The following is a 21,375-nucleotide window of genomic DNA, read 5'->3' on the forward strand; positions in this document are numbered from 1 at the left end:
CGGGGAGCAGTGAGCTCTCCCCACGCTGACCCTCCCGTCAACGGTCCAAAGCGGCGCCCGCGCAAAGCGCCCGGCGGAGGGGCCGGAGCGCGAGCGGCGTACATGGAAACGACCCTTTGGTTTTTTTTTTTTTTTCCTCTGACAAAAAACAAGAGGGGAGAGCGCGAACGCAGTCCCCCACTACCAGAAATTATGCAGTTGAGATTCCCACATTTGGGGAATTCACAGGGGTCAGCACATCCTGTTTGTGCAATGGACGAGCCTCGCCCTGGGTGAACCACCTTCCTGATCATGGTGTCGCCCCTGCCAGGTAAGTATGAGTTGCTCCGCTCCGAGCCAAGGCCCAGGCCCTGGAAGAGGCAATGTGGCAGCATGGTCCTTCCGGCCATTTGCATGGACCAGCTTCCACCCGACGATTGAGCCCCAGGTTAAACGGCAGCGATACACACGCAAGTCTGTGCGTTCTAAGTACTCTTTTTTACTTTTAAAGTTCTTGAACACGGGATGCCAAACGGAGGGTACGCAAGGGCATGTTTAAAGGCCGACAAGACACAACCTTTGCTCTTGGAGGATGACCGCTTGCTTGCTTTAGACATAGGTAGAAAAGCCCCGCATTGAAGCAGGGCATCAAAAAATTGGAAAGATCTCTTGTTGTCCCTCTCCACGGAAATCTTTAGTAAAAGGCGAAAGATTTATACGCTCTGAAGAGAAACAAGAGTGCCACGTTGCAGCGCCACACGGCGTCCAGTACTTGAGGGCACACGGGGCTTCATCACGGGCAGTGTACTTCTGTTCACGCGCTCATTTGCATCGGCGGTCGCGCGGCAAAAGGGACACGACAGGCTCGCACGTCGTTTCTGTAGTGTAGCGGTTATCACGTTCGCCCAACGCGCGAAAGGTCCTCGGCTCGAAACCGGGCAGAAACAAAGCCTCCTTTTATGTTTGCTTCAATCTTTAACACGGTTCATTCCAAACTCGATGGTTTATTCCTAGAAAAGAGGGAGGAGCGGAGGAATTGTCGGCGTAGTCCTTCAAACTTTTCATCACAGAGATCGGGGGAAAAAGACACCGACACACACGCCCCAAAAAAAAAAAAAAAAAAAAGGGGCCCCCCTGCAGCCCCATATGTCCTCGTTAGTATAGTGGACAGTATCTCCGCTTGTCACGCGGAAGACCTGGGTTCGATTCCCAGACGGGGAGAGAAAGTGCGTTTTACCCAGCACGAAAGCGTTGCACTGACGCTGAGGACTTGTCCCACCAACGTACCTTCGCTACACTATCGCTTCTGTAGTGTAGCGGTTATCACGTTTGCCTCACACGCAAAAGGTCCCCGGCTCGAAACCGGGCAGATGCACGCCCTCATGCGAAGACTTTACTTGTCGAGGATGGGTTTGAAAGTCGGTGTTGCGTTTGACCCCCCCCCCAAAAAAAAAAAAAAACAACTAGTCACATGTACTGTACTCCACAAAGGGGCCACTCAAATTCCAAAGGTGGCCTATTTTGCACAAGGGTTTACGTGGAATGGGCTACCTCCCAAGGGGGTTGGGTTTAGGAACAGATACTTCACCTTCCCTCCCCCTCTTCTCCAGTCAGGGCTTTTGGCGGGAGATTTGAAATATCCAGCCCTTCCACTCAAAACGTCTCCGAGAATTTTTGTCCACTTCCGGAGCAGACAAACGGCAAGGAAGCGTTTAACATGAGGGTATGATGGCACATTTGCATGTAACGTGACGGCGAAAACAAACTGAATGACTTTTTTTAACCTGAGAGAGGAGGTGCACCGTTCTCGGAGGTACTGCAATACCGAGCCGATGCGTGGAGTGGACGGAGCAAGCCCCAAATTCCATCTCCCTGGTCCAAAAATCAATTTAATATACGGTCCCCGGGTAGGGGACGTATCAGATATTAAACTGATAAGAACAGATACTACACTTGATCTTAGCCAAAAGGCCGAGAAGCGATGCCCACAATGGGTTCGGGGAGCAGTGAGCTCTCCCCACGCTGACCCTCCCGTCAACGGTCCAAAGCGGCGCCCGCGCAAAGCGCCCGGCGGAGGGGCCGGAGCGCGAGCGGCGTACATGGAAACGACCCTTTGGGTTTTTTTTTTTTTCCTCTGACAAAAAACAAGAGGGGAGAGCGCGAACGCAGTCCCCCACTACCAGAAATTATGCAGTTGAGATTCCCACATTTGGGGAATTCACAGGGGTCAGCACATCCTGTTTGTGCAATGGACGAGCCTCGCCCTGGGTGAACCACCTTCCTGATCATGGTGTCGCCCCTGCCAGGTAAGTATGAGTTGCTCCGCTCCGAGCCAAGGCCCAGGCCCTGGAAGAGGCAATGTGGCAGCATGGTCCTTCCGGCCATTTGCATGGACCAGCTTCCACCCGACGATTGAGCCCCAGGTTAAACGGCAGCGATACACACGCAAGTCTGTGCGTTCTAAGCACTCTTTTTTACTTTTAAAGTTCTTGAACACGGGATGCCAAACGGAGGGTACGCAAGGGCATGTTTAAAGGCCGACAAGACACAACCTTTGCTCTTGGAGGATGACCGCTTGCTTGCTTTAGACATAGGTAGAAAAGCCCCGCATTGAAGCAGGGCATCAAAAAATTGGAAAGATCTCTTGTTGTCCCTCTCCACGGAAATCTTTAGTAAAAGGCGAAAGATTTATACACTCTGAAGAGAAACAAGAGTGCCACGTTGCAGCGCCACACGGCGTCCAGTACTTGAGGGCACACGGGGCTTCATCACGGGCAGTGTACTTCTGTTCACGCGCTCATTTGCATCGGCGGTCGCGCGGCAAAAGGGACACGACAGGCTCGCACGTCGTTTCTGTAGTGTAGCGGTTATCACGTTCGCCTAACGCGCGAAAGGTCCTCGGCTCGAAACCGGGCAGAAACAAAGCCTCCTTTTATGTTTGCTTCAATCTTTAACACGGTTCATTCCAAACTCGATGGTTTATTCCTAGAAAAGAGGGAGGAGCGGAGGAATTGTCGGCGTAGTCCTTCAAACTTTTCATCACAGAGATCGGGGGAAAAAGACACCGACACACACGCCCCAAAAAAAAAAAAAAAAAAAAAGGGGCCCCCCTGCAGCCCCATATGTCCTCGTTAGTATAGTGGACAGTATCTCCGCTTGTCACGCGGAAGACCTAGGTTCGATTCCCAGACGGGGAGAGAAAGTGCGTTTTACCCAGCACGAAAGCGTTGCACTGACGCTGAGGACTTGTCCCACCAACGTACCTGCGCTACACTATCGCTTCTGTAGTGTAGCGGTTATCACGTTTGCCTCACACGCAAAAGGTCCCCGGCTCGAAACCGGGCAGAAGCACGCCCTCATGCGAAGACTTTACTTGTCGAGGATGGGTTTGAAAGTCGGTGTTGCGTTTGACCCCCCCCCCAAAAAAAAACAAAACAACTAGTCACATGTACTGTACTCCACAAAGGGGCCACTCAAATTCCAAAGGTGGCCTATTTTGCACAAGGGTTTACGTGGAATGGGCTACCTCCCAAGGGGGTTGGGTTTAGGAACAGATACTTCACCTTCCCTCCCCCTCTTCTCCAGTCAGGGCTTTTGGCGGGAGATTTGAAATATCCAGCCCTTCCACTCAAAACGTCTCCGAGAATTTTTGTCCACTTCCGGAGCAGACAAACGGCAAGGAAGCGTTTAACATGAGGGTATGATGGCACATTTGCATGTAACGTGACGGCGAAAACAAACTGAATGACTTTTTTTAACCTGAGAGAGGAGGTGCACCGTTCTCGGAGGTACTGCAATACCGAGCCGATGCGTGGAGTGGACGGAGCAAGCCCCAAATTCCATCTCCCTGGTCCAAAAATCAATTTAATATACGGTCCCCGGGTAGGGGACGTATCAGATATTAAACTGATAAGAACAGATACTACACTTGATCTTAGCCAAAAGGCCGAGAAGCGATGCCCACAATGGGTTCGGGGAGCAGTGAGCTCTCCCCACGCTGACCCTCCCGTCAACGGTCCAAAGCGGCGCCCGCGCAAAGCGCCCGGCGGAGGGGCCGGAGCGCGAGCGGCGTACATGGAAACGACCCTTTGGGTTTTTTTTTTTTTCCTCTGACAAAAAACAAGAGGGGAGAGCGCGAACGCAGTCCCCCACTACCAGAAATTATGCAGTTGAGATTCCCACATTTGGGGAATTCACAGGGGTCAGCACATCCTGTTTGTGCAATGGACGAGCCTCGCCCTGGGTGAACCACCTTCCTGATCATGGTGTCGCCCCTGCCAGGTAAGTATGAGTTGCTCCGCTCCGAGCCAAGGCCCAGGCCCTGGAAGAGGCAATGTGGCAGCATGGTCCTTCCGGCCATTTGCATGGACCAGCTTCCACCCGACGATTGAGCCCCAGGTTAAACGGCAGCGATACACACGCAAGTCTGTGCGTTCTAAGCACTCTTTTTTACTTTTAAAGTTCTTGAACACGGGATGCCAAACGGAGGGTACGCAAGGGCATGTTTAAAGGCCGACAAGACACAACCTTTGCTCTTGGAGGATGACCGCTTGCTTGCTTTAGACATAGGTAGAAAAGCCCCGCATTGAAGCAGGGCATCAAAAAATTGGAAAGATCTCTTGTTGTCCCTCTCCACGGAAATCTTTAGTAAAAGGCGAAAGATTTATACGCTCTGAAGAGAAACAAGAGTGCCACGTTGCAGCGCCACACGGCGTCCAGTACTTGAGGGCACACGGGGCTTCATCACGGGCAGTGTACTTCTGTTCACGCGCTCATTTGCATCGGCGGTCGCGCGGCAAAAGGGACACGACAGGCTCGCACGTCGTTTCTGTAGTGTAGCGGTTATCACGTTCGCCTAACGCGCGAAAGGTCCTCGGCTCGAAACCGGGCAGAAACAAAGCCTCCTTTTATGTTTGCTTCAATCTTTAACACGGTTCATTCCAAACTCGATGGTTTATTCCTAGAAAAGAGGGAGGAGCGGAGGAATTGTCGGCGTAGTCCTTCAAACTTTTCATCACAGAGATCGGGGGAAAAAGACACCGACACACACGCCCCAAAAAAAAAAAAAAAAAAAAGGGGCCCCCCTGCAGCCCCATATGTCCTCGTTAGTATAGTGGACAGTATCTCCGCTTGTCACGCGGAAGACCTGGGTTCGATTCCCGGACGGGGAGAGAAAGTGCGTTTTACCCAGCACGAAAGCGTTGCACTGACGCTGAGGACTTGTCCCACCAACGTACCTGCGCTACACTATCGCTTCTGTAGTGTAGCGGTTATCACGTTTGCCTCACACGCAAAAGGTCCCCGGCTCGAAACCGGGCAGAAGCACGCCCTCATGCGAAGACTTTACTTGTCGAGGATGGGTTTGAAAGTCGGTGTTGCGTTTGACCCCCCCCCCAAAAAAAAACAAAACAACTAGTCACATGTACTGTACTCCACAAAGGGGCCACTCAAATTCCAAAGGTGGCCTATTTTGCACAAGGGTTTACGTGGAATGGGCTACCTCCCAAGGGGGTTGGGTTTAGGAACAGATACTTCACCTTCCCTCCCCCTCTTCTCCAGTCAGGGCTTTTGGCGGGAGATTTGAAATATCCAGCCCTTCCACTCAAAACGTCTCCGAGAATTTTTGTCCACTTCCGGAGCAGACAAACGGCAAGGAAGCGTTTAACATGAGGGTATGATGGCACATTTGCATGTAACGTGACGGCGAAAACAAACTGAATGACTTTTTTTAACCTGAGAGAGGAGGTGCACCGTTCTCGGAGGTACTGCAATACCGAGCCGATGCGTGGAGTGGACGGAGCAAGCCCCAAATTCCATCTCCCTGGTCCAAAAATCAATTTAATATACGGTCCCCGGGTAGGGGACGTATCAGATATTAAACTGATAAGAACAGATACTACACTTGATCTTAGCCAAAAGGCCGAGAAGCGATGCCCACAATGGGTTCGGGGAGCAGTGAGCTCTCCCCACGCTGACCCTCCCGTCAACGGTCCAAAGCGGCGCCCGCGCAAAGCGCCCGGCGGAGGGGCCGGAGCGCGAGCGGCGTACATGGAAACGACCCTTTGGGTTTTTTTTTTTTTCCTCTGACAAAAAACAAGAGGGGAGAGCGCGAACGCAGTCCCCCACTACCAGAAATTATGCAGTTGAGATTCCCACATTTGGGGAATTCACAGGGGTCAGCACATCCTGTTTGTGCAATGGACGAGCCTCGCCCTGGGTGAACCACCTTCCTGATCATGGTGTCACCCCTGCCAGGTAAGTATGAGTTGCTCCGCTCCGAGCCAAGGCCCAGGCCCTGGAAGAGGCAATGTGGCAGCATGGTCCTTCCGGCCATTTGCATGGACCAGCTTCCACCCGACGATTGAGCCCCAGGTTAAACGGCAGCGATACACACGCAAGTCTGTGCGTTCTAAGCACTCTTTTTTACTTTTAAAGTTCTTGAACACGGGATGCCAAACGGAGGGTACGCAAGGGCATGTTTAAAGGCCGACAAGACACAACCTTTGCTCTTGGAGGATGACCGCTTGCTTGCTTTAGACATAGGTAGAAAAGCCCCGCATTGAAGCAGGGCATCAAAAAATTGGAAAGATCTCTTGTTGTCCCTCTCCACGGAAATCTTTAGTAAAAGGCGAAAGATTTATACGCTCTGAAGAGAAACAATAGTGCCACGTTGCAGCGCCACACGGCGTCCAGTACTTGAGGGCACACGGGGCTTCATCACGGGCAGTGTACTTCTGTTCACGCGCTCATTTGCATCGGCGGTCGCGCGGCAAAAGGGACACGACAGGCTCGCACGTCGTTTCTGTAGTGTAGCGGTTATCACGTTCGCCTAACGTGCGAAAGGTCCTCGGCTCGAAACCGGGCAGAAACAAAGCCTCCTTTTATGTTTGCTTCAATCTTTAACACGGTTCATTCCAAACTCGATGGTTTATTCCTAGAAAAGAGGGAGGAGCGGAGGAATTGTCGGCGTAGTCCTTCAAACTTTTCATCACAGAGATCGGGGGAAAAAGACACCGACACACACGCCCCAAAAAAAAAAAAAAAAAAAAGGGGCCCCCCTGCAGCCCCATATGTCCTCCATATGTCCTCGTTAGTATAGTGGACAGTATCTCCGCTTGTCACGCGGAAGACCTGGGTTCGATTCCCAGACGGGGAGAGAAAGTGCGTTTTACCCAGCACGAAAGCGTTGCACTGACGCTGAGGACTTGTCCCACCAACGTACCTGCGCTACACTATCGCTTCTGTAGTGTAGCGGTTATCACGTTTGCCTCACACGCAAAAGGTCCCCGGCTCGAAACCGGGCAGAAGCACGCCCTCATGCGAAGACTTTACTTGTCGAGGATGGGTTTGAAAGTCGGTGTTGCGTTTGACCCCCCCCCCAAAAAAAAACAAAACAACTAGTCACATGTACTGTACTCCACAAAGGGGCCACTCAAATTCCAAAGGTGGCCTATTTTGCACAAGGGTTTACGTGGAATGGGCTACCTCCCAAGGGGGTTGGGTTTAGGAACAGATACTTCACCTTCCCTCCCCCTCTTCTCCAGTCAGGGCTTTTGGCGGGAGATTTGAAATATCCAGCCCTTCCACTCAAAACGTCTCCGAGAATTTTTGTCCACTTCCGGAGCAGACAAACGGCAAGGAAGCGTTTAACATGAGGGTATGATGGCACATTTGCATGTAACGTGACGGCGAAAACAAACTGAATGACTTTTTTTAACCTGAGAGAGGAGGTGCACCGTTCTCGGAGGTACTGCAATACCGAGCCGATGCGTGGAGTGGACGGAGCAAGCCCCAAATTCCATCTCCCTGGTCCAAAAATCAATTTAATATACGGTCCCCGGGTAGGGGACGTATCAGATATTAAACTGATAAGAACAGATACTACACTTGATCTTAGCCAAAAGGCCGAGAAGCGATGCCCACAATGGGTTCGGGGAGCAGTGAGCTCTCCCCACGCTGACCCTCCCGTCAACGGTCCAAAGCGGCGCCCGCGCAGAGCGCCCGGCGGAGGGGCCGGAGCGCGAGCGGCGTACATGGAAACGACCCTTTGGGTTTTTTTTTTTTTCCTCTGACAAAAAACAAGAGGGGAGAGCGCGAACGCAGTCCCCCACTACCAGAAATTATGCAGTTGAGATTCCCACATTTGGGGAATTCACAGGGGTCAGCACATCCTGTTTGTGCAATGGACGAGCCTCGCCCTGGGTGAACCACCTTCCTGATCATGGTGTCGCCCCTGCCAGGTAAGTATGAGTTGCTCCGCTCCGAGCCAAGGCCCAGGCCCTGGAAGAGGCAATGTGGCAGCATGGTCCTTCCGGCCATTTGCATGGACCAGCTTCCACCCGACGATTGAGCCCCAGGTTAAACGGCAGCGATACACACGCAAGTCTGTGCGTTCTAAGCACTCTTTTTTACTTTTAAAGTTCTTGAACACGGGATGCCAAACGGAGGGTACGCAAGGGCATGTTTAAAGGCCGACAAGACACAACCTTTGCTCTTGGAGGATGACCGCTTGCTTGCTTTAGACATAGGTAGAAAAGCCCCGCATTGAAGCAGGGCATCAAAAAATTGGAAAGATCTCTTGTTGTCCCTCTCCACGGAAATCTTTAGTAAAAGGCGAAAGATTTATACGCTCTGAAGAGAAACAAGAGTGCCACGTTGCAGCGCCACACGGCGTCCAGTACTTGAGGGCACACGGGGCTTCATCACGGGCAGTGTACTTCTGTTCACGCGCTCATTTGCATCGGCGGTCGCGCGGCAAAAGGGACACGACAGGCTCGCACGTCGTTTCTGTAGTGTAGCGGTTTTCACGTTCGCCTAACGCGCGAAAGGTCCTCGGCTCGAAACCAGGCAGAAACAAAGCCTCCTTTTATGTTTGCTTCAATCTTTAACACGGTTCATTCCAAACTCGATGGTTTATTCCTAGAAAAGAGGGAGGAGCGGAGGAATTGTCGGCGTAGTCCTTCAAACTTTTCATCACAGAGATCGGGGGAAAAAGACACCGACACACACGCCCCAAAAAAAAAAAAAAAAAAAAGGGGCCCCCCTGCAGCCCCATATGTCCTCGTTAGTATAGTGGACAGTATCTCCGCTTGTCACGCGGAAGACCTGGGTTCGATTCCCAGACGGGGAGAGAAAGTGCGTTTTACCCAGCACGAAAGCGTTGCACTGACGCTGAGGACTTGTCCCACCAACGTACCTGCGCTACACTATCGCTTCTGTAGTGTAGCGGTTATCACGTTTGCCTCACACGCAAAAGGTCCCCGGCTCGAAACCGGGCAGAAGCACGCCCTCATGCGAAGACTTTACTTGTCGAGGATGGGTTTGAAAGTCGGTGTTGCGTTTGACCCCCCCCCCAAAAAAAAACAAAACAACTAGTCACATGTACTGTACTCCACAAAGGGGCCACTCAAATTCCAAAGGTGGCCTATTTTGCACAAGGGTTTACGTGGAATGGGCTACCTCCCAAGGGGGTTGGGTTTAGGAACAGATACTTCACCTTCCCTCCCCCTCTTCTCCAGTCAGGGCTTTTGGCGGGAGATTTGAAATATCCAGCCCTTCCACTCAAAACGTCTCCGAGAATTTTTGTCCACTTCCGGAGCAGACAAACGGGCAAGGAAGCGTTTAACATGAGGGTATGATGGCACATTTGCATGTAACGTGACGGCGAAAACAAACTGAATGACTTTTTTTAACCTGAGAGAGGAGGTGCACCGTTCTCGGAGGTACTGCAATACCGAGCCGATGCGTGGAGTGGACGGAGCAAGCCCCAAATTCCATCTCCCTGGTCCAAAAATCAATTTAATATACGGTCCCCGGGTAGGGGACGTATCAGATATTAAACTGATAAGAACAGATACTACACTTGATCTTAGCCAAAAGGCCGAGAAGCGATGCCCACAATGGGTTCGGGGAGCAGTGAGCTCTCCCCACGCTGACCCTCCCGTCAACGGTCCAAAGCGGCGCCCGCGCAAAGCGCCCGGCGGAGGGGCCGGAGCGCGAGCGGCGTACATGGAAACGACCCTTTGGGTTTTTTTTTTTTTCCTCTGACAAAAAACAAGAGGGGAGAGCGCGAACGCAGTCCCCCACTACCAGAAATTATGCAGTTGAGATTCCCACATTTGGGGAATTCACAGGGGTCAGCACATCCTGTTTGTGCAATGGACGAGCCTCGCCCTGGGTGAACCACCTTCCTGATCATGGTGTCGCCCCTGCCAGGTAAGTATGAGTTGCTCCGCTCCGAGCCAAGGCCCAGGCCCTGGAAGAGGCAATGTGGCAGCATGGTCCTTCCGGCCATTTGCATGGACCAGCTTCCACCCGACGATTGAGCCCCAGGTTAAACGGCAGCGATACACACGCAAGTCTGTGCGTTCTAAGCACTCTTTTTTACTTTTAAAGTTCTTGAACACGGGATGCCAAACGGAGGGTACGCAAGGGCATGTTTAAAGGCCGACAAGACACAACCTTTGCTCTTGGAGGATGACCGCTTGCTTGCTTTAGACATAGGTAGAAAAGCCCCGCATTGAAGCAGGGCATCAAAAAATTGGAAAGATCTCTTGTTGTCCCTCTCCACGGAAATCTTTAGTAAAAGGCGAAAGATTTATACGCTCTGAAGAGAAACAAGAGTGCCACGTTGCAGCGCCACACGGCGTCCAGTACTTGAGGGCACACGGGGCTTCATCACGGGCAGTGTACTTCTGTTCACGCGCTCATTTGCATCGGCGGTCGCGCGGCAAAAGGGACACGACAGGCTCGCACGTCGTTTCTGTAGTGTAGCGGTTTTCACGTTCGCCTAACGCGCGAAAGGTCCTCGGCTCGAAACCAGGCAGAAACAAAGCCTCCTTTTATGTTTGCTTCAATCTTCAACACGGTTCATTCCAAACTCGATGGTTTATTCCTAGAAAAGAGGGAGGAGCGGAGGAATTGTCGGCGTAGTCCTTCAAACTTTTCATCACAGAGATCGGGGGAAAAAGACACCGACACACACGCCCCAAAAAAAAAAAAAAAAAAAAGGGGCCCCCCTGCAGCCCCATATGTCCTCGTTAGTATAGTGGACAGTATCTCCGCTTGTCACGCGGAAGACCTGGGTTTGATTCCCAGACGGGGAGAGAAAGTGCGTTTTACCCAGCACGAAAGCGTTGCACTGACGCTGAGGACTTGTCCCACCAACGTACCTGCGCTACACTATCGCTTCTGTAGTGTAGCGGTTATCACGTTTGCCTCACACGCAAAAGGTCCCCGGCTCGAAACCGGGCAGAAGCACGCCCTCATGCGAAGACTTTACTTGTCGAGGATGGGTTTGAAAGTCGGTGTTGCGTTTGACCCCCCCCCCAAAAAAAAACAAAACAACTAGTCACATGTACTGTACTCCACAAAGGGGCCACTCAAATTCCAAAGGTGGCCTATTTTGCACAAGGGTTTACGTGGAATGGGCTACCTCCCAAGGGGGTTGGGTTTAGGAACAGATACTTCACCTTCCCTCCCCCTCTTCTCCAGTCAGGGCTTTTGGCGGGAGATTTGAAATATCCAGCCCTTCCACTCAAAACGTCTCCGAGAATTTTTGTCCACTTCCGGAGCAGACAAACGGCAAGGAAGCGTTTAACATGAGGGTATGATGGCACATTTGCATGTAACGTGACGGCGAAAACAAACTGAATGACTTTTTTTAACCTGAGAGAGGAGGTGCACCGTTCTCGGAGGTACTGCAATACCGAGCCGATGCGTGGAGTGGACGGAGCAAGCCCCAAATTCCATCTCCCTGGTCCAAAAATCAATTTAACATACGGTCCCCGGGTAGGGGACGTATCAGATATTAAACTGATAAGAACAGATACTACACTTTATCTTAGCCAAAAGGCCGAGAAGCGATGCCCACAATGGGTTCGGGGAGCAGTGAGCTCTCCCCACGCTGACCCTCCCGTCAATGGTCCAAAGCGGCGCCCGCGCAAAGCGCCCGGCGGAGGGGCCGGAGCGCGAGCGGCGTACATGGAAACGACCCTTTGGGTTTTTTTTTTTTTCCTCTGACAAAAAACAAGAGGGGAGAGCGCGAACGCAGTCCCCCACTACCAGAAATTATGCAGTTGAGATTCCCACATTTGGGGAATTCACAGGGGTCAGCACATCCTGTTTGTGCAACGGACGAGCCTCGCCCTGGGTGAACCACCTTCCTGATCATGGTGTCGCCCCTGCCAGGTAAGTATGAGTTGCTCCGCTCCGAGCCAAGGCCCAGGCCCTGGAAGAGGCAATGTGGCAGCATGGTCCTTCCGGCCATTTGCATGGACCAGCTTCCACCCGACGATTGAGCCCCAGGTTAAACGGCAGCGATACACACGCAAGTCTGTGCGTTCTAAGCACTCTTTTTTACTTTTAAAGTTCTTGAACACGGGATGCCAAACGGAGGGTACGCAAGGGCATGTTTAAAGGCCGACAAGACACAACCTTTGCTCTTGGAGGATGACCGCTTGCTTGCTTTAGACATAGGTAGAAAAGCCCCGCATTGAAGCAGGGCATCAAAAAATTGGAAAGATCTCTTGTTGTCCCTCTCCACGGAAATCTTTAGTAAAAGGCGAAAGATTTATACGCTCTGAAGAGAAACAAGAGTGCCACGTTGCAGCGCCACACGGCGTCCAGTACTTGAGGGCACACGGGGCTTCATCACGGGCAGTGTACTTCTGTTCACGCGCTCATTTGCATCGGCGGTCGCGCGGCAAAAGGGACACGACAGGCTCGCACGTCGTTTCTGTAGTGTAGCGGTTATCACGTTCGCCTAACGCGCGAAAGGTCCTCGGCTCGAAACCGGGCAGAAACAAAGCCTCCTTTTATGTTTGCTTCAATCTTTAACACGGTTCATTCCAAACTCGATGGTTTATTCCTAGAAAAGAGGGAGGAGCGGAGGAATTGTCGGCGTAGTCCTTCAAACTTTTCATCACAGAGATCGGGGGAAAAAGACACCGACACACACGCCCCAAAAAAAAAAAAAAAAAAAAAGGGGCCCCCCTGCAGCCCCATATGTCCTCGTTAGTATAGTGGACAGTATCTCCGCTTGTCACGCGGAAGACCTAGGTTCGATTCCCAGACGGGGAGAGAAAGTGCGTTTTACCCAGCACGAAAGCGTTGCACTGACGCTGAGGACTTGTCCCACCAACGTACCTGCGCTACACTATCGCTTCTGTAGTGTAGCGGTTATCACGTTTGCCTCACACGCAAAAGGTCCCCGGCTCGAAACCGGGCAGAAGCACGCCCTCATGCGAAGACTTTACTTGTCGAGGATGGGTTTGAAAGTCGGTGTTGCGTTTGACCCCCCCCCCAAAAAAAAACAAAACAACTAGTCACATGTACTGTACTCCACAAAGGGGCCACTCAAATTCCAAAGGTGGCCTATTTTGCACAAGGGTTTACGTGGAATGGGCTACCTCCCAAGGGGGTTGGGTTTAGGAACAGATACTTCACCTTCCCTCCCCCTCTTCTCCAGTCAGGGCTTTTGGCGGGAGATTTGAAATATCCAGCCCTTCCACTCAAAACGTCTCCGAGAATTTTTGTCCACTTCCGGAGCAGACAAACGGCAAGGAAGCGTTTAACATGAGGGTATGATGGCACATTTGCATGTAACGTGACGGCGAAAACAAACTGAATGACTTTTTTTAACCTGAGAGAGGAGGTGCACCGTTCTCGGAGGTACTGCAATACCGAGCCGATGCGTGGAGTGGACGGAGCAAGCCCCAAATTCCATCTCCCTGGTCCAAAAATCAATTTAATATACGGTCCCCGGGTAGGGGACGTATCAGATATTAAACTGATAAGAACAGATACTACACTTGATCTTAGCCAAAAGGCCGAGAAGCGATGCCCACAATGGGTTCGGGGAGCAGTGAGCTCTCCCCACGCTGACCCTCCCGTCAACGGTCCAAAGCGGCGCCCGCGCAAAGCGCCCGGCGGAGGGGCCGGAGCGCGAGCGGCGTACATGGAAACGACCCTTTGGGTTTTTTTTTTTTTCCTCTGACAAAAAACAAGAGGGGAGAGCGCGAACGCAGTCCCCCACTACCAGAAATTATGCAGTTGAGATTCCCACATTTGGGGAATTCACAGGGGTCAGCACATCCTGTTTGTGCAATGGACGAGCCTCGCCCTGGGTGAACCACCTTCCTGATCATGGTGTCGCCCCTGCCAGGTAAGTATGAGTTGCTCCGCTCCGAGCCAAGGCCCAGGCCCTGGAAGAGGCAATGTGGCAGCATGGTCCTTCCGGCCATTTGCATGGACCAGCTTCCACCCGACGATTGAGCCCCAGGTTAAACGGCAGCGATACACACGCAAGTCTGTGCGTTCTAAGCACTCTTTTTTACTTTTAAAGTTCTTGAACACGGGATGCCAAACGGAGGGTACGCAAGGGCATGTTTAAAGGCCGACAAGACACAACCTTTGCTCTTGGAGGATGACCGCTTGCTTGCTTTAGACATAGGTAGAAAAGCCCCGCATTGAAGCAGGGCATCAAAAAATTGGAAAGATCTCTTGTTGTCCCTCTCCACGGAAATCTTTAGTAAAAGGCGAAAGATTTATACGCTCTGAAGAGAAACAAGAGTGCCACGTTGCAGCGCCACACGGCGTCCAGTACTTGAGGGCACACGGGGCTTCATCACGGGCAGTGTACTTCTGTTCACGCGCTCATTTGCATCGGCGGTCGCGCGGCAAAAGGGACACGATAGGCTCGCACGTCGTTTCTGTAGTGTAGCGGTTATCACGTTCGCCTAACGCGCGAAAGGTCCTCGGCTCGAAACCGGGCAGAAACTAAGCCTCCTTTTATGTTTGCTTCAATCTTTAACACGGTTCATTCCAAACTCGATGGTTTATTCCTAGAAAAGAGGGAGGAGCGGAGGAATTGTCGGCGTAGTCCTTCAAACTTTTCATCACAGAGATCGGGGGAAAAAGACACCGACACACACGCCCCAAAAAAAAAAAAAAAAAAAAAGGGGCCCCCCTGCAGCCCCATATGTCCTCGTTAGTATAGTGGACAGTATCTCCGCTTGTCACGCGGAAGACCTGGGTTCGATTCCCAGACGGGGAGAGAAAGTGCGTTTTACCCAGCACGAAAGCGTTGCACTGACGCTGAGGACTTGTCCCACCAACGTACCTGCGCTACACTATCGCTTCTGTAGTGTAGCGGTTATCACGTTTGCCTCACACGCAAAAGGTCCCCGGCTCGAAACCGGGCAGAAGCACGCCCTCATGCGAAGACTTTACTTGTCGAGGATGGGTTTGAAAGTCGGTGTTGCGTTTGACCCCCCCCCCCAAAAAAAAAACAAAACAACTAGTCACATGTACTGTACTCCACAAAGGGGCCACTCAAATTCCAAAGGTGGCCTATTTTGCACAAGGGTTTACGTGGAATGGGCTACCTCCCAAGGGGGTTGGGTTTAGGAACAGATACTTCACCTTCCCTCCCCCTCTTCTCCAGTCAGGGCTTTTGGCGGGAGATTTGAAATATCCAGCCCTTCCACTCAAAACGTCTCCGAGAATTTTTGTCCACTTCCGGAGCAGACAAACGGCAAGGAAGCGTTTAACATGAGGGTATGATGGCACATTTGCATGTAACGTGACGGCGAAAACAAACTGAATGACTTTTTTTAACCTGAGAGAGGAGGTGCACCGTTCTCGGAGGTACTGCAATACCGAGCCGATGCGTGGAGTGGACGGAGCAAGCCCCAAATTCCATCTCCCTGGTCCAAAAATCAATTTAATATACGGTCCCCGGGTAGGGGACGTATCAGATATTAAACTGATAAGAACAGATACTACACTTGATCTTAGCCAAAAGGCCGAGAAGCGATGCCCACAATGGGTTCGGGGAGCAGTGAGCTCTCCCCACGCTGACCCTCCCGTCAACGGTCCAAAGCGGCGCCCGCGCAAAGCGCCCGGCGGAGGGGCCGGAGCGCGAGCGGCGTACATGGAAACGACCCTTTGGGTTTTTTTTTTTTTCCTCTGACAAAAAACAAGAGGGGAGAGCGCGAACGCAGTCCCCCACTACCAGAAATTATGCAGTTGAGATTCCCACATTTGGGGAATTCACAGGGGTCAGCACATCCTGTTTGTGCAATGGACGAGCCTCGCCCTGGGTGAACCACCTTCCTGATCATGGTGTCGCCCCTGCCAGGTAAGTATGAGTTGCTCCGCTCCGAGCCAAGGCCCAGGCCCTGGAAGAGGCAATGTGGCAGCATGGTCCTTCCGGCCATTTGCATGGACCAGCTTCCACCCGACGATTGAGCCCCAGGTTAAACGGCAGCGATACACACGCAAGTCTGTGCGTTCTAAGCACTCTTTTTTACTTTTAAAGTTCTTGAACACGGGATGCCAAACGGAGGGTACGCAAGGGCATGTTTAAAGGCCGACAAGACACAACCTTTGCTCTTGGAGGATGACCGCTTGCTTGCTTTAGACATAGGTAGAAAAGCCCCGCATTGAAGCAGGGCATCAAAAAATTGGAAAGATCTCTTGTTGTCCCTCTCCACGGAAATCTTTAGTAAAAGGCGAAAGATTTATACGCTCTGAAGAGAAACAAGAGTGCCACGTTGCAGCGCCACACGGCGTCCAGTACTTGAGGGCACACGGGGCTTCATCACGGGCAGTGTACTTCTGTTCACGCGCTCATTTGCATCGGCGGTCGCGCGGCAAAAGGGACACGACAGGCTCGCACGTCGTTTCTGTAGTGTAGCGGTTATCACGTTCGCCTAACGCGCGAAAGGTCCTCGGCTCGAAACCGGGCAGAAACTAAGCCTCCTTTTATGTTTGCTTCAATCTTTAACACGGTTCATTCCAAACTCGATGGTTTATTCCTAGAAAAGAGGGAGGAGCGGAGGAATTGTCGGCGTAGTCCTTCAAACTTTTCATCACAGAGATCGGGGGAAAAAGACACCGACACACACGCCCCAAAAAAAAAAAAAAAAAAAAAGGGGCCCCCCTGCAGCCCCATATGTCCTCGTTAGTATAGTGGACAGTATCTCCGCTTGTCACGCGGAAGACCTGGGTTCGATTCCCAGACGGGGAGAGAAAGTGCGTTTTACCCAGCACGAAAGCGTTGCACTGACGCTGAGGACTTGTCCCACCAACGTACCTGCGCTACACTATCGCTTCTGTAGTGTAGCGGTTATCACGTTTGCCTCACACGCAAAAGGTCCCCGGCTCGAAACCGGGCAGAAGCACGCCCTCATGCGAAGACTTTACTTGTCGAGGATGGGTTTGAAAGTCGGTGTTGCGTTTGACCCCCCCCCCAAAAAAAAAACAAAACAACTAGTCACATGTACTGTACTCCACAAAGGGGCCACTCAAATTCCAAAGGTGGCCTATTTTGCACAAGGGTTTACGTGGAATGGGCTACCTCCCAAGGGGGTTGGGTTTAGGAACAGATACTTCACCTTCCCTCCCCCTCTTCTCCAGTCAGGGCTTTTGGCGGGAGATTTGAAATATCCAGCCCTTCCACTCAAAACGTCTCCGAGAATTTTTGTCCACTTCCGGAGCAGACAAACGGCAAGGAAGCGTTTAACATGAGGGTATGATGGCACATTTGCATGTAACGTGACGGCGAAAACAAACTGAATGACTTTTTTTAACCTGAGAGAGGAGGTGCACCGTTCTCGGAGGTACTGCAATACCGAGCCGATGCGTGGAGTGGACGGAGCAAGCCCCAAATTCCATCTCCCTGGTCCAAAAATCAATTTAATATACGGTCCCCGGGTAGGGGACGTATCAGATATTAAACTGATAAGAACAGATACTACACTTGATCTTAGCCAAAAGGCCGAGAAGCGATGCCCACAATGGGTTCGGGGAGCAGTGAGCTCTCCCCACGCTGACCCTCCCGTCAATGGTCCAAAGCGGCGCCCGCGCAAAGCGCCCGGCGGAGGGGCCGGAGCGCGAGCGGCGTACATGGAAACGACCCTTTGGGTTTTTTTTTTTTCCTCTAACAAAAAACAAGAGGGGAGAGCGCGAACGCAGTCCCCCACTACCAGAAATTATGCAGTTGAGATTCCCACATTTGGGGAATTCACAGGGGTCAGCACATCCTGTTTGTGCAATGGACGAGCCTCGCCCTGGGTGAACCACCTTCCTGATCATGGTGTCGCCCCTGCCAGGTAAGTATGAGTTGCTCCGCTCCGAGCCAAGGCCCAGGCCCTGGAAGAGGCAATGTGGCAGCATGGTCCTTCCGGCCATTTGCATGGACCAGCTTCCACCCGACGATTGAGCCCCAGGTTAAACGGCAGCGATACACACGCAAGTCTGTGCGTTCTAAGCACTCTTTTTTACTTTTAAAGTTCTTGAACACGGGATGCCAAACGGAGGGTACGCAAGGGCATGTTTAAAGGCCGACAAGACACAACCTTTGCTCTTGGAGGATGACCGCTTGCTTGCTTTAGACATAGGTAGAAAAGCCCCGCATTGAAGCAGGGCATCAAAAAATTGGAAAGATCTCTTGTTGTCCCTCTCCACGGAAATCTTTAGTAAAAGGCGAAAGCTTTATACGCTCTGAAGAGAAACAAGAGTGCCACGTTGCAGCGCCACACGGCGTCCAGTACTTGAGGGCACACGGGGCTTCATCACGGGCAGTGTACTTCTGTTCACGCGCTCATTTGCATCGGCGGTCGCGCGGCAAAAGGGACACGACAGGCTCGCACGTCGTTTCTGTAGTGTAGCGGTTATCACGTTCGCCTAACGCGCGAAAGGTCCTCGGCTCGAAACCGGGCAGAAACAAAGCCTCCTTTTATGTTTGCTTCAATCTTTAACACGGTTCATTCCAAACTCGATGGTTTATTCCTAGAAAAGAGGGAGGAGCGGAGGAATTGTCGGCGTAGTCCTTCAAACTTTTCATCACAGAGATCGGGGGAAAAAGACACCGACACACACGCCCCAAAAAAAAAAAAAAAAAAAAGGGGCCCCCCTGCAGCCCCATATGTCCTCGTTAGTATAGTGGACAGTATCTCCGCTTGTCACGCGGAAGACCTGGGTTCGATGCCCAGACGGGGAGAGAAAGTGCGTTTTACCCAGCACGAAAGCGTTGCACTGACGCTGAGGACTTGTCCCACCAACGTACCTGCGCTACACTATCGCTTCTGTAGTGTAGCGGTTATCACGTTTGCCTCACACGTAAAAGGTCCCCGGCTCGAAACCGGGCAGAAGCACGCCCTCATGCGAAGACTTTACTTGTCGAGAATGGGTTTGAAAGTCGGTGTTGCGTTTGACCCCCCCCCCAAAAAAAAAAAAAACAACTAGTCACATGTACTGTACTCCACAAAGGGGCCACTCAAATTCCAAAGGTGGCCTATTTTGCACAAGGGTTTACGTGGAATGGGCTACCTCCCAAGGGGGTTGGGTTTAGGAACAGATACTTCACCTTCCCTCCCCCTCTTCTCCAGTCAGGGCTTTTGGCGGGAGATTTGAAATATCCAGCCCTTCCACTCAAAACGTCTCCGAGAATTTTTGTCCACTTCCGGAGCAGACAAACGGCAAGGAAGCGTTTAACATGAGGGTATGATGGCACATTTGCATGTAACGTGACGGCGAAAACAAACTGAATGACTTTTTTTAACCTGAGAGAGGAGGTGCACCGTTCTCGGAGGTACTGCAATACCGAGCCGATGCGTGGAGTGGACGGAGCAAGCCCCAAATTCCATCTCCCTGGTCCAAAAATCAATTTAATATACGGTCCCCGGGTAGGGGACGTATCAGATATTAAACTGATAAGAACAGATACTACACTTGATCTTAGCCAAAAGGCCGAGAAGCGATGCCCACAATGGGTTCGGGGAGCAGTGAGCTCTCCCCACGCTGACCCTCCCGTCAATGGTCCAAAGCGGCGCCCGCGCAAAGCGCCCGGCGGAGGGGCCGGAGCGCGAGCGGCGTACATGGAAACGACCCTTTGGGTTTTTTTTTTTTCCTCTAACAAAAAACAAGAGGGGAGAGCGCGAACGCAGTCCCCCACTACCAGAAATTATGCAGTTGAGATTCCCACATTTGGGGAATTCACAGGGGTCAGCACATCCTGTTTGTGCAATGGACGAGCCTCGCCCTGGGTGAACCACCTTCCTGATCATGGTGTCGCCCCTGCCAGGTAAGTATGAGTTGCTCCGCTCCGAGCCAAGGCCCAGGCCCTGGAAGAGGCAATGTGGCAGCATGGTCCTTCCGGCCATTTGCATGGACCAGCTTCCACCCGACGATTGAGCCCCAGGTTAAACGGCAGCGATACACACGCAAGTCTGTGCGTTCTAAGCACTCTTTTTTACTTTTAAAGTTCTTGAACACGGGATGCCAAACGGAGGGTACGCAAGGGCATGTTTAAAGGCCGACAAGACACAACCTTTGCTCTTGGAGGATGACCGCTTGCTTGCTTTAGACATAGGTAGAAAAGCCCCGCATTGAAGCAGGGCATCAAAAAATTGGAAAGATCTCTTGTTGTCCCTCTCCACGGAAATCTTTAGTAAAAGGCGAAAGATTTATACGCTCTGAAGAGAAACAAGAGTGCCACGTTGCAGCGCCACACGGCGTCCAGTACTTGAGGGCACACGGGGCTTCATCACGGGCAGTGTACTTCTGTTCACGCGCTCATTTGCATCGGCGGTCGCGCGGCAAAAGGGACACGACAGGCTCGCACGTCGTTTCTGTAGTGTAGCGGTTATCACGTTCGCCTAACGCGCGAAAGGTCCTCGGCTCGAAACCGGGCAGAAACAAAGCCTCCTTTTATGTTTGCTTCAATCTTTAACACGGTTCATTCCAAACTCGATGGTTTATTCCTAGAAAAGAGGGAGGAGCGGAGGAATTGTCGGCGTAGTCCTTCAAACTTTTCATCACAGAGATCGGGGGAAAAAGACACCGACACACACGCCCCAAAAAAAAAAAAAAAAAAAAAGGGCCCCCCCTGCAGCCCCATATGTCCTCGTTAGTATAGTGGACAGTATCTCCGCTTGTCACGCAGAAGACCTGGGTTCGATTCCCAGACGGGGAGAGAAAGTGCGTTTTACCCAGCACGAAAGCGTTGCACTGACGCTGAGGACTTGTCCCACCAACGTACCTGCGCTACACTATCGCTTCTGTAGTGTAGCGGTTATCACGTTTGCCTCACACGCAAAAGGTCCCCGGCTCGAAACCGGGCAGAAGCACGCCCTCATGCGAAGACTTTACTTGTCGAGGATGGGTTTGAAAGTCGGTGTTGCGTTTGACCCCCCCCCCAAAAAAAAACAAAACAACTAGTCACATGTACTGTACTCCACAAAGGGGCCACTCAAATTCCAAAGGTGGCCTATTTTGCACAAGGGTTTACGTGGAATGGGCTACCTCCCAAGGGGGTTGGGTTTAGGAACAGATACTTCACCTTCCCTCCCCCTCTTCTCCAGTCAGGGCTTTTGGCGGGAGATTTGAAAT

At 51.9% G+C, this 21,375-nt stretch overlaps 51 non-coding genes across 51 annotated transcripts; 19 read left to right on the forward strand and 32 right to left on the reverse strand.

Annotated features, from left to right (window-relative positions):
• Positions 1-152: 152 nt before the first annotated feature.
• LOC140379858 (U1 spliceosomal RNA) lies at positions 153-318 on the reverse strand. The gene has a single exon (XR_011930773.1). It is a non-coding gene; the product is annotated as a U1 spliceosomal RNA (small nuclear RNA).
• A 287-nt stretch (positions 319-605) lies between these two features.
• Positions 606-719, reverse strand: LOC140379857 (U5 spliceosomal RNA). The gene has a single exon (XR_011930772.1). It is a non-coding gene; the product is annotated as a U5 spliceosomal RNA (small nuclear RNA).
• Positions 720-1,128: 409 nt separating this feature from the next.
• On the forward strand, positions 1,129-1,200 carry trnad-guc (transfer RNA aspartic acid (anticodon GUC)). Its single transcript has one exon. It is a non-coding gene; the product is annotated as a tRNA-Asp (tRNA).
• Positions 1,201-1,770: 570 nt separating this feature from the next.
• On the reverse strand, positions 1,771-1,962 carry LOC140379914 (U2 spliceosomal RNA). The gene has a single exon (XR_011930826.1). It is a non-coding gene; the product is annotated as a U2 spliceosomal RNA (small nuclear RNA).
• Positions 1,963-2,127: 165 nt separating this feature from the next.
• LOC140379870 (U1 spliceosomal RNA) lies at positions 2,128-2,293 on the reverse strand. The gene has a single exon (XR_011930784.1). It is a non-coding gene; the product is annotated as a U1 spliceosomal RNA (small nuclear RNA).
• A 287-nt stretch (positions 2,294-2,580) lies between these two features.
• LOC140379877 (U5 spliceosomal RNA) lies at positions 2,581-2,694 on the reverse strand. Its single transcript, XR_011930791.1, has one exon. It is a non-coding gene; the product is annotated as a U5 spliceosomal RNA (small nuclear RNA).
• A 134-nt stretch (positions 2,695-2,828) lies between these two features.
• Positions 2,829-2,901, forward strand: trnav-aac (transfer RNA valine (anticodon AAC)). Its single transcript has one exon. It is a non-coding gene; the product is annotated as a tRNA-Val (tRNA).
• Positions 2,902-3,257: 356 nt separating this feature from the next.
• Positions 3,258-3,330, forward strand: trnav-cac (transfer RNA valine (anticodon CAC)). Its single transcript has one exon. It is a non-coding gene; the product is annotated as a tRNA-Val (tRNA).
• A 415-nt stretch (positions 3,331-3,745) lies between these two features.
• LOC140379915 (U2 spliceosomal RNA) lies at positions 3,746-3,937 on the reverse strand. The gene has a single exon (XR_011930827.1). It is a non-coding gene; the product is annotated as a U2 spliceosomal RNA (small nuclear RNA).
• Positions 3,938-4,102: 165 nt separating this feature from the next.
• Positions 4,103-4,268, reverse strand: LOC140379881 (U1 spliceosomal RNA). Its single transcript, XR_011930794.1, has one exon. It is a non-coding gene; the product is annotated as a U1 spliceosomal RNA (small nuclear RNA).
• A 287-nt stretch (positions 4,269-4,555) lies between these two features.
• Positions 4,556-4,669, reverse strand: LOC140379859 (U5 spliceosomal RNA). The gene has a single exon (XR_011930774.1). It is a non-coding gene; the product is annotated as a U5 spliceosomal RNA (small nuclear RNA).
• Positions 4,670-4,803: 134 nt separating this feature from the next.
• Positions 4,804-4,876, forward strand: trnav-aac (transfer RNA valine (anticodon AAC)). Its single transcript has one exon. It is a non-coding gene; the product is annotated as a tRNA-Val (tRNA).
• Positions 4,877-5,231: 355 nt separating this feature from the next.
• Positions 5,232-5,304, forward strand: trnav-cac (transfer RNA valine (anticodon CAC)). Its single transcript has one exon. It is a non-coding gene; the product is annotated as a tRNA-Val (tRNA).
• Positions 5,305-5,719: 415 nt separating this feature from the next.
• On the reverse strand, positions 5,720-5,911 carry LOC140379916 (U2 spliceosomal RNA). The gene has a single exon (XR_011930828.1). It is a non-coding gene; the product is annotated as a U2 spliceosomal RNA (small nuclear RNA).
• A 165-nt stretch (positions 5,912-6,076) lies between these two features.
• LOC140379840 (U1 spliceosomal RNA) lies at positions 6,077-6,242 on the reverse strand. The gene has a single exon (XR_011930757.1). It is a non-coding gene; the product is annotated as a U1 spliceosomal RNA (small nuclear RNA).
• Positions 6,243-6,529: 287 nt separating this feature from the next.
• On the reverse strand, positions 6,530-6,643 carry LOC140379878 (U5 spliceosomal RNA). The gene has a single exon (XR_011930792.1). It is a non-coding gene; the product is annotated as a U5 spliceosomal RNA (small nuclear RNA).
• A 420-nt stretch (positions 6,644-7,063) lies between these two features.
• trnad-guc (transfer RNA aspartic acid (anticodon GUC)) lies at positions 7,064-7,135 on the forward strand. The gene has a single exon. It is a non-coding gene; the product is annotated as a tRNA-Asp (tRNA).
• Positions 7,136-7,216: 81 nt separating this feature from the next.
• trnav-cac (transfer RNA valine (anticodon CAC)) lies at positions 7,217-7,289 on the forward strand. The gene has a single exon. It is a non-coding gene; the product is annotated as a tRNA-Val (tRNA).
• A 415-nt stretch (positions 7,290-7,704) lies between these two features.
• LOC140379917 (U2 spliceosomal RNA) lies at positions 7,705-7,896 on the reverse strand. Its single transcript, XR_011930829.1, has one exon. It is a non-coding gene; the product is annotated as a U2 spliceosomal RNA (small nuclear RNA).
• Positions 7,897-8,061: 165 nt separating this feature from the next.
• On the reverse strand, positions 8,062-8,227 carry LOC140379882 (U1 spliceosomal RNA). Its single transcript, XR_011930795.1, has one exon. It is a non-coding gene; the product is annotated as a U1 spliceosomal RNA (small nuclear RNA).
• A 287-nt stretch (positions 8,228-8,514) lies between these two features.
• On the reverse strand, positions 8,515-8,628 carry LOC140379860 (U5 spliceosomal RNA). Its single transcript, XR_011930775.1, has one exon. It is a non-coding gene; the product is annotated as a U5 spliceosomal RNA (small nuclear RNA).
• Positions 8,629-9,037: 409 nt separating this feature from the next.
• trnad-guc (transfer RNA aspartic acid (anticodon GUC)) lies at positions 9,038-9,109 on the forward strand. The gene has a single exon. It is a non-coding gene; the product is annotated as a tRNA-Asp (tRNA).
• An 81-nt stretch (positions 9,110-9,190) lies between these two features.
• Positions 9,191-9,263, forward strand: trnav-cac (transfer RNA valine (anticodon CAC)). The gene has a single exon. It is a non-coding gene; the product is annotated as a tRNA-Val (tRNA).
• A 416-nt stretch (positions 9,264-9,679) lies between these two features.
• LOC140379918 (U2 spliceosomal RNA) lies at positions 9,680-9,871 on the reverse strand. Its single transcript, XR_011930830.1, has one exon. It is a non-coding gene; the product is annotated as a U2 spliceosomal RNA (small nuclear RNA).
• A 165-nt stretch (positions 9,872-10,036) lies between these two features.
• LOC140379883 (U1 spliceosomal RNA) lies at positions 10,037-10,202 on the reverse strand. Its single transcript, XR_011930796.1, has one exon. It is a non-coding gene; the product is annotated as a U1 spliceosomal RNA (small nuclear RNA).
• Positions 10,203-10,489: 287 nt separating this feature from the next.
• LOC140379861 (U5 spliceosomal RNA) lies at positions 10,490-10,603 on the reverse strand. Its single transcript, XR_011930776.1, has one exon. It is a non-coding gene; the product is annotated as a U5 spliceosomal RNA (small nuclear RNA).
• Positions 10,604-11,165: 562 nt separating this feature from the next.
• trnav-cac (transfer RNA valine (anticodon CAC)) lies at positions 11,166-11,238 on the forward strand. Its single transcript has one exon. It is a non-coding gene; the product is annotated as a tRNA-Val (tRNA).
• A 415-nt stretch (positions 11,239-11,653) lies between these two features.
• On the reverse strand, positions 11,654-11,845 carry LOC140379845 (U2 spliceosomal RNA). The gene has a single exon (XR_011930762.1). It is a non-coding gene; the product is annotated as a U2 spliceosomal RNA (small nuclear RNA).
• Positions 11,846-12,010: 165 nt separating this feature from the next.
• On the reverse strand, positions 12,011-12,176 carry LOC140379899 (U1 spliceosomal RNA). The gene has a single exon (XR_011930811.1). It is a non-coding gene; the product is annotated as a U1 spliceosomal RNA (small nuclear RNA).
• Positions 12,177-12,463: 287 nt separating this feature from the next.
• Positions 12,464-12,577, reverse strand: LOC140379862 (U5 spliceosomal RNA). The gene has a single exon (XR_011930777.1). It is a non-coding gene; the product is annotated as a U5 spliceosomal RNA (small nuclear RNA).
• A 134-nt stretch (positions 12,578-12,711) lies between these two features.
• Positions 12,712-12,784, forward strand: trnav-aac (transfer RNA valine (anticodon AAC)). The gene has a single exon. It is a non-coding gene; the product is annotated as a tRNA-Val (tRNA).
• A 356-nt stretch (positions 12,785-13,140) lies between these two features.
• On the forward strand, positions 13,141-13,213 carry trnav-cac (transfer RNA valine (anticodon CAC)). Its single transcript has one exon. It is a non-coding gene; the product is annotated as a tRNA-Val (tRNA).
• A 415-nt stretch (positions 13,214-13,628) lies between these two features.
• On the reverse strand, positions 13,629-13,820 carry LOC140379919 (U2 spliceosomal RNA). The gene has a single exon (XR_011930831.1). It is a non-coding gene; the product is annotated as a U2 spliceosomal RNA (small nuclear RNA).
• Positions 13,821-13,985: 165 nt separating this feature from the next.
• On the reverse strand, positions 13,986-14,151 carry LOC140379884 (U1 spliceosomal RNA). The gene has a single exon (XR_011930797.1). It is a non-coding gene; the product is annotated as a U1 spliceosomal RNA (small nuclear RNA).
• Positions 14,152-14,438: 287 nt separating this feature from the next.
• LOC140379864 (U5 spliceosomal RNA) lies at positions 14,439-14,552 on the reverse strand. The gene has a single exon (XR_011930778.1). It is a non-coding gene; the product is annotated as a U5 spliceosomal RNA (small nuclear RNA).
• Positions 14,553-14,962: 410 nt separating this feature from the next.
• trnad-guc (transfer RNA aspartic acid (anticodon GUC)) lies at positions 14,963-15,034 on the forward strand. Its single transcript has one exon. It is a non-coding gene; the product is annotated as a tRNA-Asp (tRNA).
• An 81-nt stretch (positions 15,035-15,115) lies between these two features.
• Positions 15,116-15,188, forward strand: trnav-cac (transfer RNA valine (anticodon CAC)). Its single transcript has one exon. It is a non-coding gene; the product is annotated as a tRNA-Val (tRNA).
• Positions 15,189-15,605: 417 nt separating this feature from the next.
• On the reverse strand, positions 15,606-15,797 carry LOC140379920 (U2 spliceosomal RNA). Its single transcript, XR_011930832.1, has one exon. It is a non-coding gene; the product is annotated as a U2 spliceosomal RNA (small nuclear RNA).
• A 165-nt stretch (positions 15,798-15,962) lies between these two features.
• On the reverse strand, positions 15,963-16,128 carry LOC140379885 (U1 spliceosomal RNA). The gene has a single exon (XR_011930798.1). It is a non-coding gene; the product is annotated as a U1 spliceosomal RNA (small nuclear RNA).
• Positions 16,129-16,415: 287 nt separating this feature from the next.
• On the reverse strand, positions 16,416-16,529 carry LOC140379865 (U5 spliceosomal RNA). Its single transcript, XR_011930779.1, has one exon. It is a non-coding gene; the product is annotated as a U5 spliceosomal RNA (small nuclear RNA).
• A 410-nt stretch (positions 16,530-16,939) lies between these two features.
• trnad-guc (transfer RNA aspartic acid (anticodon GUC)) lies at positions 16,940-17,011 on the forward strand. Its single transcript has one exon. It is a non-coding gene; the product is annotated as a tRNA-Asp (tRNA).
• An 81-nt stretch (positions 17,012-17,092) lies between these two features.
• trnav-cac (transfer RNA valine (anticodon CAC)) lies at positions 17,093-17,165 on the forward strand. Its single transcript has one exon. It is a non-coding gene; the product is annotated as a tRNA-Val (tRNA).
• A 416-nt stretch (positions 17,166-17,581) lies between these two features.
• LOC140379922 (U2 spliceosomal RNA) lies at positions 17,582-17,773 on the reverse strand. Its single transcript, XR_011930833.1, has one exon. It is a non-coding gene; the product is annotated as a U2 spliceosomal RNA (small nuclear RNA).
• Positions 17,774-17,937: 164 nt separating this feature from the next.
• LOC140379886 (U1 spliceosomal RNA) lies at positions 17,938-18,103 on the reverse strand. Its single transcript, XR_011930799.1, has one exon. It is a non-coding gene; the product is annotated as a U1 spliceosomal RNA (small nuclear RNA).
• A 287-nt stretch (positions 18,104-18,390) lies between these two features.
• LOC140379880 (U5 spliceosomal RNA) lies at positions 18,391-18,504 on the reverse strand. The gene has a single exon (XR_011930793.1). It is a non-coding gene; the product is annotated as a U5 spliceosomal RNA (small nuclear RNA).
• Positions 18,505-18,638: 134 nt separating this feature from the next.
• trnav-aac (transfer RNA valine (anticodon AAC)) lies at positions 18,639-18,711 on the forward strand. The gene has a single exon. It is a non-coding gene; the product is annotated as a tRNA-Val (tRNA).
• An 843-nt stretch (positions 18,712-19,554) lies between these two features.
• LOC140379924 (U2 spliceosomal RNA) lies at positions 19,555-19,746 on the reverse strand. Its single transcript, XR_011930835.1, has one exon. It is a non-coding gene; the product is annotated as a U2 spliceosomal RNA (small nuclear RNA).
• A 164-nt stretch (positions 19,747-19,910) lies between these two features.
• Positions 19,911-20,076, reverse strand: LOC140379887 (U1 spliceosomal RNA). Its single transcript, XR_011930800.1, has one exon. It is a non-coding gene; the product is annotated as a U1 spliceosomal RNA (small nuclear RNA).
• A 287-nt stretch (positions 20,077-20,363) lies between these two features.
• LOC140379866 (U5 spliceosomal RNA) lies at positions 20,364-20,477 on the reverse strand. The gene has a single exon (XR_011930780.1). It is a non-coding gene; the product is annotated as a U5 spliceosomal RNA (small nuclear RNA).
• A 134-nt stretch (positions 20,478-20,611) lies between these two features.
• trnav-aac (transfer RNA valine (anticodon AAC)) lies at positions 20,612-20,684 on the forward strand. Its single transcript has one exon. It is a non-coding gene; the product is annotated as a tRNA-Val (tRNA).
• Positions 20,685-21,040: 356 nt separating this feature from the next.
• Positions 21,041-21,113, forward strand: trnav-cac (transfer RNA valine (anticodon CAC)). The gene has a single exon. It is a non-coding gene; the product is annotated as a tRNA-Val (tRNA).
• The last annotated feature ends 262 nt before the right edge of the window (positions 21,114-21,375 follow it).

Source organism: Eucyclogobius newberryi, unplaced genomic scaffold, assembly GCF_026437365.1.
Source record: "Eucyclogobius newberryi isolate DKJ021-1_F unplaced genomic scaffold, fEucNew1.0.hap1 SCAF_438, whole genome shotgun sequence".
Lineage (NCBI taxonomy): Eukaryota > Metazoa > Chordata > Actinopteri > Gobiiformes > Gobiidae > Eucyclogobius > Eucyclogobius newberryi.